Genomic DNA, 19,501 nt, shown 5'->3' with positions numbered 1-19,501 from the left:
AATGAACTTTGCATTATTTTCATAATTGAAAATTCTTAAAACTTAAAACTTTCTCATAAATTCTGTTGATACAATGTATACTTCACATTTTGCTGCGCTTCAACAATATTTATTTCTCAGATGATTTGCATTATGTTCAGAGTATGAAGATGTAACCTGTAAGTGTTATCTATAAACTTGTATGTGGGTTTAAATGAAGAAGAGAGGAAACCCAACATCACTATTACAACCTAAAGATTTGTAAAGATCTATATTCAGTCATAAACTATCATTATATTGTTTGTTCCATTTAACGTTTCTAAATTTTTTAATGTATCTAAAGATCTAAATTTATTTGTAGGGGGAAATCACCAGAAATTTATGTAAAGAGGAACCTCCTAAAAGAAAAGACAATTCTGAAACAAAATCAACTAATGTACAAAAGATTGATGAAACTCATCAACAAAGGACAAACAACACAAAAACCTCTTATGTTGTCCCGAAAATACGTCAGATCAAGCACAGAAATTTACTAAAGGCGAATTTTTAAAATTAATGCTGGATAGAAGCAATATGCATCTCGATATTTTGAAATATATTCAAAATTGTTCAACTACATTAAATTAATGCAAAAAGTAGGAGACCCCGCGAATAGTTGTGAGGACTATGCTGATAAAACTAGGAATTTTACTTAGGAGCAAAGATCATCAATCCTAAAATAATTATGTGACAATGTTCATCCAATCACCTTGCAACACCTTGATGTACATGTACCAAGTCTAATTCATGTCACTATTACATGCACTTTGATACACAGACCATCCAACTTTGATTCAGGTTTGTCTGTTTTGCTTCTCTTTTATTTCTGTCAGAAGAATATTGACTTTGAAATTTTGCTTAGTTTACATGTATTAGTTTGTGTTTAGATTTGTTTAAAGGCAACTACTTGTGATAAGTCAATGGGATTTGGTAAGTAGGTCCGAGACCACAATTGTCATCCCTTGATTAATATAGTCCCTAGTGTTAACAGTTGGTTACTTGCCAATAATTTTTATACCCCTTTCCAAGTTTATTTCTCCATGTTTAATGCCTCAAATTGTAAGTAGGGGGTGAAATTACACTGTAAAAAATTTTGGTCCAGAATTTTACAAGAAAGTAGTGATTTGGTCCAGCTGAAAAAGGTTAAAAATTAGCAATTTGGAAGCTGTTAAAAGATTTCAAGACACCCTAAACACAAAATTGTCCATATTTTGAGTTAGAGGCGATGAAGTTTTCTATAATTTTAATATAATTTGTCCCAAAAGTAGTACAACACACTGTAAAAATTTCATTGAGAAAGCGCAGGTGGGATTTTTTCAATTTTCATCTATGTTCTAAAAGAAATGCACTACAAATTAATTGTGTTCTCAGACCAGTAGTTGTATTAGCATTGGCACATCTCTTTTCTATAGAGATTATTTAGCCCATGTTCCTTCAGTCATGCGTGGATAATTGTCTTTCAATATTTGCAACACTGACATATTAAAGTGTAGCTATTTTAGTTCCAACATTTGTCAAAAACAATTCTAATGATTTGCCGTTCGACAAATGTTCCTATTCATTAGTTAAAACTATAATTTCAAGAAAATGAAAACAGCGTGTGCATATTTGTAATCATTGAATAGCAAAAATATTATCATTAATACTCAAAATATTACAGATGAGTGATGCAGGCTATTCAAATCCAAAACCTTGTCATATCTGATTGAAAAATCTCATTTACCTTATAATACTTTTGATCTTTTAGACAAAGAATATAAATCCTTGTTACATATGCATGAAAGTTAAAATAAAAATGTATAAAATAAAAGATGCTGTTAAAAAGATCTGCTGAACAAAAAGTAGAAAGATCACCTTGATAGACAAAGGTAATGTTATTCAACTGAACATTGAACTTGAAACCATTGAAGCAGATTTTATATGATACAATTCCCATTACTTTTGTTAGTTTAAAAAGAATGGATTGTTTAAGTTTATAAATGTCTCTTAAATGTAATACATTTGACCGAAAAAAAAAAGTTTTTCAAAAAATGTTTCCTATGGTATGATATTCCTAATTTTTATGCCACATTAGAGTTTTTACCCAATTTCATGGTCCATTGGACATGGAAAATTATAGTGCGAGTGGGGCATCCGTGTACTTTGGACACATCCTTGTTCTTCCAATTTTAGTTTTTTTGTGACTGTACAACCATAAGGTCAAACCAAATGATTGAAAATAGGAAATATGGTTGATTCCAATTTTGTAAGCTAGGACAAAAGTGGCCATTGAAAGAAATTAGTTGTCTTAAAAAGTATGTTTGAAATGGACAGTCTATTTTTATGTGAAAAAGTATAATATTCTTCAAAAAAACTTATTTCAAATGTGAAAACTGTAGATATAAGCTGTTAAAGGGGAACCATTAATGATATTGTTATATATAAAAAAAAAAGAAGATGTGGTATAATTGCCAATCAGACAACTGTCCACAAGAGACAAAAATATGGGCTTCAACAATGAGCAAAGCCAATACTGCATAGTCAGCTATAAAAGGCCCCGATATGACAATATTAATGTAAAACAATTCAAACAAGAAAACTAATGACCTTATTTAAATATAATAATGAACAAAAAACAAATATGTAACACATAAACAAACGAAACGACAACCACTGATTACAGGCTCCTGACTTGGGATAGGCACATGCATAGATAATGTGGCTGGGTTAAACATGCAAAGTTTTTTTTACATTGGCATTTCCACATATATCACATTGCATTGCACTTTCAGTTTCATTCATCAGTCATTAACGTTTTTTCACAATTTAAGGTTAAGTTTTATTTGTTTTGAATGATTAAACCATTTGCATGATTTCAAATGTCATATCCACTTTTTCCTACCTGCCCCTGGAGGACTTTTGAATTCAGTGTTGGTTTGATTTGGTTTTGATCCTATTGATGGCCTCTTTTTCAAAATTTTATTAAAAGTTTCAACTACATAGTTAGATCTTAATTTTTCAGGCTTTTTACATCATATGGCTGATCTAGATGCTGTTTTAAGAGCACAGTCTGTACTGTTTGTGATTGAAGAAGAAGTGGAAACAAAGCCAGAAAATCTGTTGAGTCATACAGATATTCTGTTTAATATGTCCTGAAACACAAACTTCAGCGAAGACCTACTTTAGTAAAGATGCATGGCAGCTTGTTTTAAATACTCTCAAAGTATTAGAAGGTACACAAATGTAACCAGTCTGAATATTAGAAATAGAAAACTAACGACCTTATTTAAATATAAAAATGAACAAAAAACAAATATGTAACACATAAACAAACCACTGATTACAGGCTCCTGACTTGGGATAGGCACATGCATAGATAATGTGGCTGGGTTAAACATGCAGTTTTTTTTTACATTGGCATTTCTACATATATCACATTGCATTGCACTTTCAGTTTTATTCATCAGTCATTAACGTTTGTCACTATTTAAGGTTGAATTTTAACTTAACTGCTGCAATCAAAGAATTTTCATTGCTTGTTTAGCTCACCTGGCCCGCAAGGCCAAGTGAGCTTTTCTCATCACTTGGCGTTCCTCGTTCTTTGTTCGTCTCCGTCGACATCGTTGTTAACTTTAAAAAAAATCTTCTCCTCTGAAACTACTGAGTCAAATTTAACCAAACTTAGCCACAATCATTATTGGGGTATCTTTTTGAAAAAAAAATGTGTGCAGTGACCCAGCCAACTAATCAAGATGGCCGCCATGGCTAAAAATAGAACATATGGGGTAAAATGAAGATTATAACTCTGAAAATAAAGCATTTAGAACAAATCTGACAAAGGATTGAATTGGTATCTAGTCAATATCTATTTTCCCTGAAATTTTCAGATGATTTGGAGAAATGATTGTTGGGTTGCCTCCCCCTCAATTGGTAATTTGAAAAAAAAAAAATACCTTTTTTGGTTATTATCTTGAATATTGTTATAGATAGAGATAAATTGTAAACAGCATAAATGTTCAGCAAAGTAAGATCTACAAATAAGTCAACATGACCAAAATGGTCAGTTGACCTCTGAAAGAGTTATTGCCCTTTATAGTAAATTTTTAACAATTTTCATTAATTTGGTAAATTGGTTTACAAAATACTTTCCTTTCTATCTAAAGGGCCAAGTTTATTATAGATAGAAAAATTGTAAGTAACAAGAATGTTCAGTCAAGTAAGATCTTCAAACACAATTTTGTCATGAATCCATCTGTGTCCTTCATAGACTAAGGTGAGCGACACAGGGTCTTTAGAGCCTCTAATTTATGTTTTAGATATGTATATTAGTAACACTCAGAAGCATTATGATAAGATTTCTCCATGCCAGACAAGAAAAGGCAAAGCTTTAATAGGTCCAGTTGAAGGTGAGTTTCATATTAATGCATATTGAAAAAAACATCTGAACGTAAGTACGTATATGTGGAATAATTGCCATTGGTACCAAACCCAGTTACGACATTGAACAAGTATTAAATAAGCTCTCTACGAGTTCAAGTTTGACATCATTATAAAGTTGACTTTTGACTGGTTTCTGCTGGTTTATAGTAGAAACGTGTTTAACTGGCCATGGACCTAAGAGCAAATTGATTTTATTTCCAATAAGTTAATTAATGAAAATATAAAATGTGTAAAAGATTTTCAAGGAGACAACAATGAGCTAGAGACCAATTTGCATAGATGTAAACTACTATTGGTTACTGTTTGGCCTTCAACAATAAGCAAAATCTTTAAAATGTAGGAAGTTATGAAGACTTTGTGACATTATGTTAAGACTTTGTAATAACTTCACCATTGTTTTAAGGATAAAGCGTATTCAAGCACTTTTTAAAAAAAATTGTAGGAAGAATATTCAAAAAGTTTTCAAAAAGGACATCAGACCAGATTAAATCAAGTAAGTAATTCTTGACTTGTGTAAGTATTTTAATTTATAATGTTCTGATTAGTACTGTTTTCTACTGCACAAGTATTTCTTTGAACATACAACAGTTTGGGTTCTACAGATAAGTCTGAACCATCTTACATATTTATCAATATGCTCCAGTAACATTGATAGTGCAAGATGTTAACTCTGCATAGTATATTATTTACTTTTTATATTTGTATTGATTTAGTATAAAACCAGATAGGTTGTTCATTTGTGTAAGTTGAAATTTGAAAATTCACCTCTTATTCCATTTTTTCTCTTAAAAGATGATTTTGATCTATTTTTTTTAGCTTTTTGGCAGAAAAATGAAATATCATTTTTTAAAATGTATTTTATTGTACTTAAGGCATCATGAATTATATATAATCATTTATAAAAAAATCTGCCCCTAAAAATTAGAGGTGAGTAATTTCAGGCTTTAATGAGCCTCTTGTTTCTGTAGATATCTTGTTTCAATATTTGTGAAAAATGTTTATGCAAACCTGGGGAGATATGATATAACAAATAATACTAACAATTTAGCCAGTTTATTTATACACATATTTTATACCCCATGCAACTTAAGTTACGAAAGGTAAAATATTTTTGACTGGTCCATCTCTCTTTTTGTCTGTCGCCATCTGTTATCAAAAAAGCTTCGATGGGATTGTTATTGACAGAAATAAGAGGAGGGAGACTTATTTCACGAGGGGACTGGATAAAGATCAAAGATTTTTGCTTTATGCCTAGAACATGTAGAAAGCACATTTATTTTTTGTTGGATTTCCTATAAATTTCAATGAAGTGCTGGATATCGGTTAAGGTGGACCACTTTGTCAGGGGGGGTGGGGTGGGGGGGGGGGAGGATGAAAATCATAGATTTATATTTTGTTTGCCTAGTGACAATATAGGGATGTGGGGTATGTGATCCTGCTCACTTAACTTAAGTTCTTTTATAGATAACCAAGCTATAAAAAAAAGTTCTATGACATAATTCTAGGTAAATAAGATAAGAAATCCTTTGATAGTGACGACAGATCTCCATTTAAAGCAAGACATGGTAGGTATTTTTAAATATTTGTATTTAGAAATACTTATGCTGTTGTTCTACACATCTACAAATTTCCTACTCAATTATGCATGTATCAGGCTTATTATGTTGCATGCTAGAAGCATTTCATCTTAACAAGTCACTTCTAACATCTTATAATTAATTACTTTTTAGAAAAAAAGAAGTGTATATTCCTTTACAAGTGAGGAATTTTCTCCATTAAAAGCTAGGAAAGCTAAGAAATCCTTTACAAGTGAGGACAGTATTCCATTAAAAGGTAGGAAAGCTAGGAAATCCTTTACAAGTGAGGACAATTCTCCATTAAAAGCTAGGAAATCCTTTACAAGTGAGGATAGTTCTCCATTAAAAGCTAGGAAATCTCTTACAACTGAAGATAGTTCTCCATTAAAAGCTAGGAAATCCTTTACAACTGAGGACAGCTCTCCATTAATTGCTAGGAAATCCTTTACAAGCAAGGACAGTTCTCCATTAAAAGCAATACAAAGTGAGTGATAATATGTTATTTGATAATTCCATTTACTTATATGCGTGTTTTCAACAACACGGAAAATCAGAATTAAGCAGTATTTATATTGAGTGTTTTTATAAATTTAGAAACACGTCAGAGGGAATCCCAGTTTTGATGAAATACGATAGTTCTCGGAATTCCGATAAATCTATCTTTGTCATATAAGAAATGAAGTGGAGTTTTTCTTATATGTTATTGTTATGAAAATGATATTTAAGATCATTGTAATTCCATAAAGAAATAGAGAACCATCTAGGTCGTTTAGTCAACATTTAATATACGATCTTGCTCAAAGGTTTGTTTTGGTAATTATGCGCATGCGTATAGATTTCTTGACTTCAAGGGGTTTTAGCTCTGGATTCCCCACTCAATTAATTTATATCTCATGGGATCTTTTCTATGAATGTCTGCTATTGATGGTTATTGTTGTTGCATATCTGTAAATCATATGCATCATTTAAAAAAAATGAATGTAGTCATCATCATAGAACACCCCTTCAGGCGAAATGGAGTCTACCATATTATCGTTTCGAGTTATCTCACTTCCTTAAATGTTGAGTCAAACGACATGTCCAGTATTAGCTCGTTCTGTCAATAAATGTTGTATTTTATTTAAAACGATCGCAATTTGAACCGATAAATTTGTACGGAAAGGAGTCATGATCACTGACTCAAAGAAAATTAATTATTTAAAGAGTTTGGAATGGGGTTCCTCCTAGAACTAACGTAGGAAAATAGGTGATAAGATACGAAGTGGAATATACTTTCTCTCACTCTGAGTCACAGTGACTGCTGTGGAAAGTAAACTTGGAATTGATAGTACAAAAATAAAACACAATAGGCCTATTTTCATTGTTCTTATAGGATACATCATATAAATATTAACATTTTAAGTAATTTAAGAAAAAGTTTATGCATACACACTTATTGATACAACCAAGGTATAACAATAAACTATGACATAATTGTAAGTAGTAGAGATAAGAAATCCTTTGATAGTGATGACAGATCTCCATTAAAAGCTAGGAAATCCTTAAATAGCAAAGACAGTTCTCCATTTAAAGCAAGAAATGGTAGGTATTTTCTATATTTTGTATGTTGATATATTTTTTCTGTTCTAGACATAACTGTGTAGTAAGCTGACTTAAAAAAGAATACACAAGTTTCTTCGTAACACTTACTTCTAACACTTTACAATTAATTTCTTTATAGGAAAAAGAAGTGTGGACAATTCTTCATTAAAAGCTAGGAAATCCTTTACAAATGAAGATATAGTTTTCCATTAAAAGCTAGGAAATCCCTTACAAGTGAAGATAGTTCTCCATTAAAAGCTAGGAAATCCCTTACAAGTGAAGATAGTTCTCCATTAAAAGCTAGGAAATCCCTTACAAGTGAAGATAGTTCTCCATTAAAAGCAATAAAAGGTGAGTGATAATATAAATATGTTATATACATATTACCATTAAAAAGAGGAAGCTAACATAGGGGACAATGAAAGTTAATACCATTACTTTAACCATTCAAAATCCTGAAATTTAGTTTTTGATCCAGATAGTCATTTGAGCTTATGCCATCACTTGCTATAATCCTCATGAATTATTTCAAGAATCTTCCTTTCTGAAATTAATGGGTCAAATACTTCAAAAAGACTTAAAGTGAATGTTCCTTAGGGTATATAGTTTATAAATTTTAATTGATGATTTGATTCATCAACAAATCTTGATGCTGTTGCTAAGAAAAAGAACATAGTTTAGTGGTTTTTGAGAAATTGGTGTCTTTTTAATAGAATTATGCCATTTTCAATTAAATTTTTTAGTACGTCTTTCATGTTGTAAAGTTATACTATTGTAAATGAGGTTAGGGTAAAGGTTGGCGTCTGTTAAAACATTCACACCTGTTGCATTTATTATATGCACCTGTCCTTAGTCAGGAGGCTTTTGTTTAGTGGTTGTCGTTTGTTGGTGTGTTTCATATATGTTTCTCGTTTTGTGAATAGTTAAGACCCTTTGTTTCCTGTTTGAATTGTGTAACACTGGTCATTTTGGGACTCTTTATAGCTTGCTGTTGGATGTGAGCCAAGGCTCTGCGAAGAAGGCATTACTTTGACCTACAATTGTTAAATTTGAATTCATTGTGAATTGGATGGAGATTTGTCTCATTGGCACTCATACAACGTCTTCTTATTTATATAAAGGACAAATGCAGTTTTGGGCTTATATCTCACTAAAGCAGTTAGAGCAAAAATAATGGAGGTTTATGTAAGTAATAGAACAAGATCTATCTGCCATAAGATGAACAGTGCAATTGGACAACCCATGTTTGGTAACCGTCCCGAAATGGTTGATTTGTTGGTTATTTCATTGTATCGTTAATTCTATTATAGATAGAGAGAAGTTAAAGTAAATAAATTCAGCGAAGTTAGGTATGAAAATAAGTCATTATCAGGTTAAGATCTATATGCATTGTAACTTTCAGACATATCCAACAACCCATTGTCGGGTTACTGTTCCGAAATAGTTATTTTTTAGGGAATTTTATTGTTTTTGGTTATTATCTTCAATTTTTTTTTGGATATATATAGAGATAAAATGTTACAGCAAAAAATGTTCAGCAAAGTAAGATCTACACATGAGTCAAATGAGTGAAATTGAAATGAGATATTAAACTGTATGCAATAAAAATAGGAGGAACAATTTATTTGCTTATATTTTAAGATTCTGTGGATTTATTGATTTTCGTGGGATACCAATTTTTGTGGATAACGTGGGTGTAGGTGAATCACAAATTTCTCTAGGCTTGTTTCAACACATAATAAAAACCATGAAATGAAATATACAAAAAACACAATTTTTCCACAATCCACGAAAACTGGTACCCACGAAAATAAATGAATTCACAGTAATACAGCTTACATGTTCCTATATACTTTTTTTATTTATTTTAATTGAAGTCAATGAAAAATATTTCCTCAGGAATGCCCACCTTCTTAGTTATAAAAGCAAAAGAAATGAAAGCTGAAATTATAAGCCATTTAAATCATTGCCAAATGTTGGAGATCCTGTTTAACCATTATGTTGACAACACTAGAGGCATATCTGAGGAAGTGAGAGATGAATTAACTTCATATCTCAGCTTGACATATAAAGACATTTTCAATCTATCGGTCAGTTCTGACATTCCATCTATGATGCACAACACTATATCATTCATAATACATCATTCAGGAAACAAAGGTACAACTTTTATGAGAGAAAACAATATTTTTTTTTACTTTCTGTTACATTAGAAATAACAGTACTGAAGTTGAAGAGTTGCCACCGTCAATTGTTACACAATAGACAGTATCAGAGACAGTAAAACAGTGATGTGCAACCATCAAATAAAAATTGACAGTGACAACTGTTCAAGTACAGTACTGTTATTCCGATTCTAATGCATTACAAAAAGAAAAAGTACGATAAAACTTAAAAAAACGACTAAATTTGACAATTAGAAACAAAAAAAACGCGAAATTTAATGAATTATTTTGGCACAAAAATGTCATGGCTAAACGTGACGTCATACAAATGAAAACTTACAAACTGGAGGTTATTACCTTACCCGTACGCTTCAAATTACGATAAAATTACATTAAAACGCCGAATTCAAGGTAGGTGTTGTTTTATTTTCAATTATATAGTAGTAATCGAACATTTGTTGATTCAATCAATTCAAAATGGGGGGGGGGGGGGGGGGGGGGTCCCTCCTTAGTTAAGCCTGACCAACTGTGGATTTGACAGCAAATTTTAGCCAATGAAAAAAAATTTGTTACATCCAAATTGCATTAGAATACTCATTATCTTAATAATAGAAATCTGTCACATTTTGTTATTGTTTTCCAGTTTCTTGTTTTTATATTACTGCATACACCTTAGTATGTTATCTTATATTAAACCAATTTCTGCCTGTCATGGCTTTGAAGGTTGTGTTCTATAAACATATAATTTATTCCATTTGAATTAAGGTAAATTTATAGAGATGACCTGCTGTTGAAAAAATACCCGATGAATGATTTTTTTCAGTGGTTTATTTATGTTAGCTGAAATGCTTTTTTGAATAGGCCTAGGTAACTATAGCTAAGATGATAGACAAGTGCCTCATGTTCAAAAATATTCATGTAATTACAGTAGCCCATCCAGAATTATTCAAAATGTTACAACTTACATGAACATCAGTGTAAAGGTTAAACTTAATGATACACATTTTCCGTTTTTAAAGGAAATCAATGTTATTTCGTCTTAGATTTTATTCTAAAAAAAATCCCAATTTGATGTTTTAGGGACCAATTTGAAAACACCTAGAATCATCCCTGGTGGAATAAGCTTGGTTTTTCTCCTTTTTCATTTACATTATTACTCAACTGTTTAATTTTCCAGTTTTAAATAATCCAATAGATGTTTGCCAAAATTTAGAAAGGATCCGTGAAACTACTGGAGAATATGAAAGGATTGGTAAAAATACTAAATAGGGTAAATAATCTAAAGTTTTTACAACTTTATGTCAGTCCAAAGATTGTTTCTTTCACAGTTTGTCTTTTAAATCTTATTTACATTCTGAATTGCAACTTGTATACTTTTGAAGATTTGACTGATAAAAGAATTTTATTCAGATTTGGAAAAGGATGATAACAGTTTGTGAAAAGAAGTTTCATCTTCATAATGCAAATCTAAAATAGTTTTAATTGTATTAATTCCATACAAATATTTCAGGGAAGATTAGAATGAATTAATTTTTTTTTTAAATCCTGATTTTCATTTCAGATGCAATTACAGGACTTATTAATCATTCATCGACAAAAGATAAAAAATCAGAAATAGGTGAGAAATCATTTAGTATAAAATAAAAGTTGGTTAAAAAATCTTCTCCTCTGAAACTGCTGGGCCAAATTTAACCAAACATTGCCAAAATCATTATTAGGGTATCTAGTTTAAGAATTGTGTCCGGTGTCCCGGTCAACTAACCAAGATGACCGCCATGGCTAAAAATAGAACATAGGGGTAAAATGCAGTTTTTCGCTTATAACTCAAAAACCAAAGCATTTAAAGCAAATCTGACATGAGGGTGAAATTGATCATCAGGTCAAGACCTATCTGCCCCGAAATTTTCAGATGAATCGGACAACCCGTTGTTGGGTTGCTGCCCCTGAATTGGTAATTATAAGGAATTTTTGCTGTTTTTGGTTATTATCTTGAATATTATTATAGATAGAGATAAACTGTAAACAGCAGTAATGTTCAGCAAAGTAAGATTTTGTTTAATATTCACATAGACCAAGGTGAGCGACACAGGCTCTTTAGAGCCTCTAGTTTTAAAAGCAATGTATTTGCATAATAATAGTCTTTTTAGTTAGTAAAATAAGTTGATGTTTTGTAGGCAGAAAAAGATCAGGAAATAAGAAAATAGATGCAGCAGAATCCAAGAAGTGTACAGTAAGACTGACTGATATTGGTACTATTAAAAACTTGAAAACATATGTAAACAAGACAGAGGAAATAAGAAAAAGAAGGAAGATATGTGTAAAGAATTTGTAAAAAAAAATGTTAAATGTTAAAGGGGCACTAGCTGTCAAATTCATGTTCACCGACTTTACTTAATTTCTAGTATTTGATTTATAATAATGAATAATGTTAACATTTATCCAACCTATTTAAGGTCTAAAATAAACTATTAAGAGGACACGGTATAAAATTACATTTCGTGTGTTCGCAGTCTAGACCGCCATCTAATTTATCATTGAGTTGACCTCTAAAGTCATTCAATGACCATATAAGCGATGTAAACATAAATATAGATATAAATAGATCAAGCAAATTCATGCTCTTGGATTATTCTAGGTCTATTTAATTTCATATTATAGATGAAACATTAATGTTTATCATCGTTTTTATCTGTATAAGAATGATTTTCTGTGGATCAAATCAGTCAATCAATTGATTTACCTTTGTTTCACTTTCAATGTTGATATTCTTTTCCTTTAAATAATTTTACACATTCAATTCATGTGTTATCTATTTCAAGCTAAGGAGTTAAATTGAAGTTCACATTAATACAAATTCTATGAGGTTGAATTATTCACTTGCTAGTGAATAATTCATTATCAATGATTTTAGCTTATTTTGACAGAACTAAATCATACTTGCTGCTAAAAGCGAATTATTATTTCACCATTGTATTTCATTAGTGATTGAGCAAAACAAATAATATATATATTTTTTTTTTATATATCTCGTAGCTAGTGCCCCTTTAAGATTTAAAAACGTTCATCTGATATGAAACAACAAATTCAGGATACTTTGTGTCATATTTCAAATAAGTTGAATGTATATCTACTTATGATAAAACTATGGTATTGCAAAATGTCGTAATTTTTTTTGTCTTATTGATGAAAATCGATAATAGGAAGAGTAAAAAAGCCTGTGAAGTAAAAATTTAAAAAAAATATATTAATATATAACAAAATCCCTTCAAGAAAATATTGTGACCTTTAGTTTAGTCATGCAGTTCTATGACAGCAGATCTTTTTTATGTTATGCAACTTTACCATAAGTTTGACCAAATGCAAAGCAAATACAAAGCAAACAATAAAAATCAGGAAAGAGAACACATGGATGTATATATTTATTCTGTTTGACTTGAATTTACATTATTATTTATCTAAAGTTTTTCAATTTTTCAATAGATAGACTAAGTGTAAATGTTTGTTATGTCTGCAAATTTTCAATATTATTTTTTCATGGAGTAAATGAGTCTGCATTGCAAACAAAAGAGTGTATTACACAGTTCTTTCCATTAAGTTCATATTTATGCACAAAAAAAATCATAATTATGAGTACTGTTTTTCACTGTTTATTGTATACACCCCTATATCATGTACATAGTATAAGAAGCTTGAGAAAAAAGTTTCCATGTGTATAACAGGGACATATCCAAAAAATTACAACTTCATAAGTTCAAATTCAGTAAAGTTTTGCTTGAGTCTGATTTTTTTAGCAAGAACTTAATATATATAAAGAAAATTCAAGTCAAAGATGACCTTGATTTTTGCAATGATATATATATATATAATACTTTTACTTAATCATTCTCTTGGATAGCAAACTTGTCAAATTTTCAAATTGAATAAAAAAACAAACAAATACTTGTGTTTAATGATCTTCATACTGTTAGCGTTCAGCCAGGATGAAGAGATTATGCCCAAAATTGTCTCTTTATTGGATTGAATCAAAGAGTTTTTATCTTTAATATGAGAAAAGTAGGAAAGTTATAGATACACTGAAAGAGATTGAACCTTATAGATATTTTTAGTTACAGTGAGGATAATGATATAATAAAGACTATCTTGTGACTTTAATATTTTATTGTTGTTGTTTGTTTATATAAACAATGTATTAAGTTTCTGTGAATAGGTATAGTTTCTTTATTTATTCCATGTTCTGTTACATTATCAGTTTTTTTGTGGACCTTCAGAATTGGTGGATAATCTTTTGCAACACAAATGTCAAAATATTCACGCATCATGCATCTTTAACTTTATTTTTCTTTACCTATAATATGAACCATAATGTATATAGATATAATCCTTTTACTTCATCATTCTGCTTGGATATACAAGTTGTTTAATTATTGAATTGAATAAAAGACAAATACTTGTGTTTAATGATCTTCATACTGTAAGCGTTCAGCCAGGATGAAGAGATTATGCTCATAATTGTCTCTTTATTGGATTGAATGAAAGAGTAAGTTTTTACGTGTCCAAGTCATTATACTGTTAGAGTACAGCTAGGATGAGAAATAAATGCTACAGTGTTAAATTTAAAAACAAAATTGATTAAGAAATATATATTTTAACATCTGAAACAATGATAAAAAATGAATCAAAAGTAATAAGGATATTTTTTTGTATATATATGTACATAAATCATGTAAATATTTCTATATGTTGTATTCAAGTTGCAATTTTGTACATGTTATATCATGTACAGAAATATTGTACATGTTATAACTTGTATATAATTGCAAAAAGGCTTGTTATGAACTGTACAAAAATACCTCAAACATAGTATAACATGTACAATACATTGCTTAAAAATGGTTTAAACTTTACAAAATTTTAAAATGAATTAAAATAAAGCTGCAAATACATTTAAATTTTTCTGACTAAAACAAAAATAAACTCAGAATGTAATTTTAGAGCACAGTGATCAGAAAGTTTTAGAATTATTTGTATTGCTTCACGATTCATGTTGGCAAAATATGTTTTCATAACATGTTTTAAGCCAAATTAAACCAAACTTGGCCACAATTATCATTGATGTATCTAGTTTAAAATTTGTGTTTTTTGACCTGACCAACCAACCAAGATGGCCGGCATGGCAAAAAATAGAACACAGGGGTAAAATGCAGTTTTTGGCTTAAAACTCAAAAAAACAAAGCATTTAGAGCAAATCTGACAAGGAGTAAAATTGTTTATCAGGTCAAGATCTATCTGCGCTGACATTTTCAGATGAATCAGACAACCCATTGTTGGGTTGCTGCCCCTAAATTGGTAATTTTAAGGAAATTTTACTGTTTTTGGTTATTATCTTGAAAATTATTATAGATGGAGATAAACTGAAAACAGCAATAATGTTCATCAAAGTAAGATTTACAAATAAGTCAACATGATCAAAAAGGTCAGTTGAACCTTTTAGGAGTTATTGCCCTTTATAGTCAATTTTAAACCATTTTTTGTAAATCTCCATGATCTTTTACAAAAATCTTCTTCTCTGAAACTACCGGTCCAAATTAATCCATACTTAGCCACAATCATCATTGATGTATCTAGTTTGAAAATTGTGTTTTTTGACCCGGCCAACCAACCAAGATGGCTGCCACGGCTAAAAATAGAATATGGAGGTTAAATGCAGTTTTTGGTTATTACTCAAAAACTAAACATTTAGAGCAAATCTGACAATGGGTAAAATTATTTATCTGGTCAAGATCTATCTGCCCTGAAATTTTCAGATGAATCAGACAACCCATTGTTGGGTTGCTGCCCCTAAATTGGTAATTTTAAGGAAATTTTACTGTTTAAGGAATATGACAGTTAACTTGATATTTATTACAACTGAAAAATCTTAAAAGACATTTTTCGATTCATCTGAACTTATCTATTCTATTTATTCAATGATCAATTTAATTATTCATTAATATAAATATTTATTTATTCTTTTATTTTATTTAAATCGTTATTTAAATTCTTATTATTAACACTCTGTATTATACCACATTTGTATATCTATACTCTCCTGAAGGAGGATAATAAACATATATATAATGGTTATTATCTTGAATATTATTATGGATAGAGATAAACTGTAAATAGCAAAAATGTTCAGCAAAGTAAGATTTACAAATTAGTCAAGAGAACCATATGGTCAGTTGACCCTTTTAGGAGTTATTGCCTTTTATAGTCCATTTTTTCGTAAATCTAAGTAAACTTTTTCAAAAATCTTCTTCTCTGAAACTACTAAGCCAAATTTTACCAAACATAGCCATAATTATTATTAGGCTATCTAGTTTAAAAATTGTGTTTTGTGACCGAGCTAACCAACCAATATGGTCGCTATGGTTGAAAATAGAACATAGGGGTAAAATGCAGTTTTTGGCTTATAACTCAAAAATCAAAGCATTTAGAGCAAATCTGACAGGTAGTAACATTGTTAATCTGGTCAAGATCTATCTGCCCTGAAATTTTTAGATGAATCGGACAACGCGATGTTAGGTTGCTGCCCCTAAATTGGTAATTTTAAGGAAATTTTGCTCTTTTGGGTTATTATCTTGAATATTATTATAGATAGAGATAAACTGTAAACAGCAATAATGTACAGCAATTTAAGACTCAAAAATAAGTCAAAATGACAAAAATGGTCAATTGACCCCCTAAGAAGTAATTGTCCTTTATAATCAATTTTTTAAATTTTTCATAAAATTTGTAAATTTTTACTAACATTTTCCACTGCACTACACGGACAAGTTCATTTTAGACAGATAATTGTAAGCAGCAAAAAATGTTCAGTAAAGTAAGATGTTCAAACACTTCACAATCACCTTAACACAATGTTTTCATGAACTGTCTGCTTCCTGTGTTTAATTCACATATACCAAGGTGAGCGACACAGGCTCTTTAGAGCCTCTAGTTAATATATATTATATTCAGTCCACCGTGGCCTATAGAAGTTTTATGCTGTTTGACCCACTGCAATGATGAATTATAAGAATTAGTTATAAACTGTTTATATTTTGTCATTGTTAAAAATAATTGGATATATTAAACTATATTTTGTTGATTCTTGATTAACCTTCAAGGGTCACATTAAAGACCAAATGTTTGGACATTCAAAGAGTGTTTTAAAAACACTATCCACATGATTGTCTGAAGGTTTGCTATGGTGTAGAAGCATCTTGAAAACATATCTGCTTCTATCCCTTTTCCTTTTTGGGGCGGGCAAGAATATTATTCTTAATAGGGAACTATAATTAAATAGTTAGGGGAAAAAAGGAAAAGGGATATTGCAATTCTATCATGAATAAGCTAATTCTTCATTTAAACTTTGGTCATGATGGTGAACCCAGTGTGGTTACCATTGCGCCCCAGACCAAAGTTCATTTAGCACTAAAAAGAAGTGAGTTTTTATTAGATGTTGTTAATAATTATATGCAAATGCAAAATGAAAATGATGTAATAGAAATAGAAATGATTTTATCAGAGTATAATCGCAATTTTACATTAGGCTTTTTATTTAAATGCTTAGTAAATGACAATAGTGAAGTAAAAAGATGCAGAGAGGGCAAAACAGCTCTTCTTGTTCCACTGATTGAAAAGTTCCAACTGGAAACAGACTTTGTTAAACTGCTTCTGCCACGAAAAATCAGTGCAAAAAATGCTGTTGCAATTCATTCGCTTTATATCAAACCAATGTATCGTTCTGTCATTAATGAGTTTTATTTACTTAATTTACATGGAGTTAATTTACAGGGACATATAAGTGCAGAAGATTTTATGAGGTTATTGCATGAACTTAAAACCTGTCATGCTCATTATTTAGTGCACATTTTACCAGTTTGCATTTGTTTGAGATGCACTGAGTATAGACATGAAAGACTTAATCAGCTTTCAGAATGTACCTATGCAACACCTTACCATGGTCCTATTACAAATAGCCCTTTTCGTAATTTACCAGTAGGACAACAACAGTTAACAGGTGGCAGACCTGGCTAATGGTATTCTGTTATTCCATAGTTTACATGTATCACATGATCACATTATTTTATTGTTATGTATTTATTATGCTAATAAATTATTTTAATCATATATAAGTTTCTAGTAGTTGTTGATTTATTGATAGAAGAAAAATACTAAAAATAATAAAACAGAAAAAAAGGATTTGAACATGTTGAAATGGCCATATTTTTAATGAATCATTAAGAACTCAAGGTCTGTTGATTATACGAATCAGTCGCTAAAAGGAAATAAAGGAACAACAAAAATACTAAACTCCAAGAAAAATCTAAGTAAAAAAACATCGCAAATAGCCTGTCCAAAACAAAAGTTTATAGAAACGGACAAACTGATAAACAACTGACATATTCTTAACTTGGTACAGGACATAATTTAAAAAAATGGTTTGAGTTCCACCAGGTTTATGCTTTTTATTATTTGTTATTGTCTTGATGTATTATTGTGTTTCATTTAGCTTGTTGAATTTGTTGCTTTGTTGCTTATAATGTTTTACCTCATTTGACAAGAGACAGTGCCCTTTTTTCAATTTTTGTATTAACGTGGACTGAGACTCTCCTTGTTGGGGTATTTTAAAGTTTCTCAACATAACAGTTTTATTTCTTATTTTCCTCCTTCCATAGTAATAAACTCTAGACATGAAATAACTTTTATAGTTGGGTAAGGTTTAATGATTGCCAAATGATCTACTATCCAGCCAAAGAAAATGAATATTACAGTATAGCCTTCATCATGAAAAAACTCTTTAATCGTACTGAAAGCAACAGTAATATACCGCCATAGTCATAAATCTAATTAAACAATAAAAACAAATCCGGATTACAAACCAAAACCAAACAATCAACTACAAGAGGAAAACAATAGAACAGCAAAACAACTGAACTACAACAAAAATAAACGCCAAGTTGAACATACATATAAGCTGTATAGTCAGAAATAACATTCAGAGACACAGTTGAAAGAGATTATTCAAAAGTTGAGACCAAGTTAAGGATAAACCTTGAATGAGAGTATAGGATATTAAAGTACACAAAATATCAGGACCCTATCATTTCTGTCAGCAGAACAAGTGTTCTCCATATAAAAAAGATCAATTTCAACGAGTGAATCAGCCATATAATACCAGTATTAAACTTCAGCTCACTTTATAGACATTAAGTTATAACACAAAGTTATAAGCTTTCGCCGAAAAATGAAGGGCTTGTTTTATGCATACATAAAAATTGATAGCATGTAGAAATTCCATTACATTTCATAAACAAAGTGTCCCCAGAGTGCTTTTCTGGATGCTTCAGCGAGAGCGCACAAATGAGTTCATAATTGTCAATGCCCAAATTTTGAAATGTCGACTTATGTGTAGAGTTGTATAACTGAATGCAAGCGTTTGCTTGGGCTACTAACTTTTATTATGGTTTATATCATTTTATTTGTTTTGTTTTGCACTTATCTTTAACGGTTGACATTATCAGTCATACCTCCAGTGGATGAGAAGGTAAACATGCTTAAGTGGAAGGTTCTGAACTACAAACTAGAGTGGTAAACATGCATATTATATATAAAAACGTGAGCATCGGTAATTTCCTCCAAAATCACACGTTGCACTGTCGTCATCATTTTGTCCACTATAGCAAACAAAAGTTTACCTTACATTTTCTGCCCGTG

The 19,501-nt window shown here is 30.5% G+C and overlaps 1 long non-coding RNA gene across 2 annotated transcripts; it reads left to right on the top strand.

The window, feature by feature from the left end:
- The first annotated feature begins 348 nt into the window (after window positions 1–348).
- LOC134694795 (uncharacterized) lies at window positions 349–12,276 on the top strand. 2 transcript variants are annotated; one of them, XR_010102611.1, is made up of 8 exons: window positions 349–816; window positions 3,020–3,230; window positions 4,314–4,403; window positions 4,880–4,930; window positions 7,735–7,946; window positions 10,938–11,030; window positions 11,322–11,378; window positions 11,935–12,276. It is a non-coding gene; the product is annotated as an uncharacterized LOC134694795 (long non-coding RNA). The 2 variants fall into 2 exon arrangements; XR_010102610.1 differs by lacking the exon at window positions 10,938–11,030.
- The last annotated feature ends 7,225 nt before the right edge of the window (window positions 12,277–19,501 follow it).

Source organism: Mytilus trossulus, chromosome 13 (assembly GCF_036588685.1).
Source record: "Mytilus trossulus isolate FHL-02 chromosome 13, PNRI_Mtr1.1.1.hap1, whole genome shotgun sequence".
NCBI lineage: Eukaryota > Metazoa > Mollusca > Bivalvia > Mytilida > Mytilidae > Mytilus > Mytilus trossulus.
The sequence above is the reverse complement of the archived record's forward strand: the minus strand, read 5'-3'. Positions and strand labels throughout refer to the sequence as shown.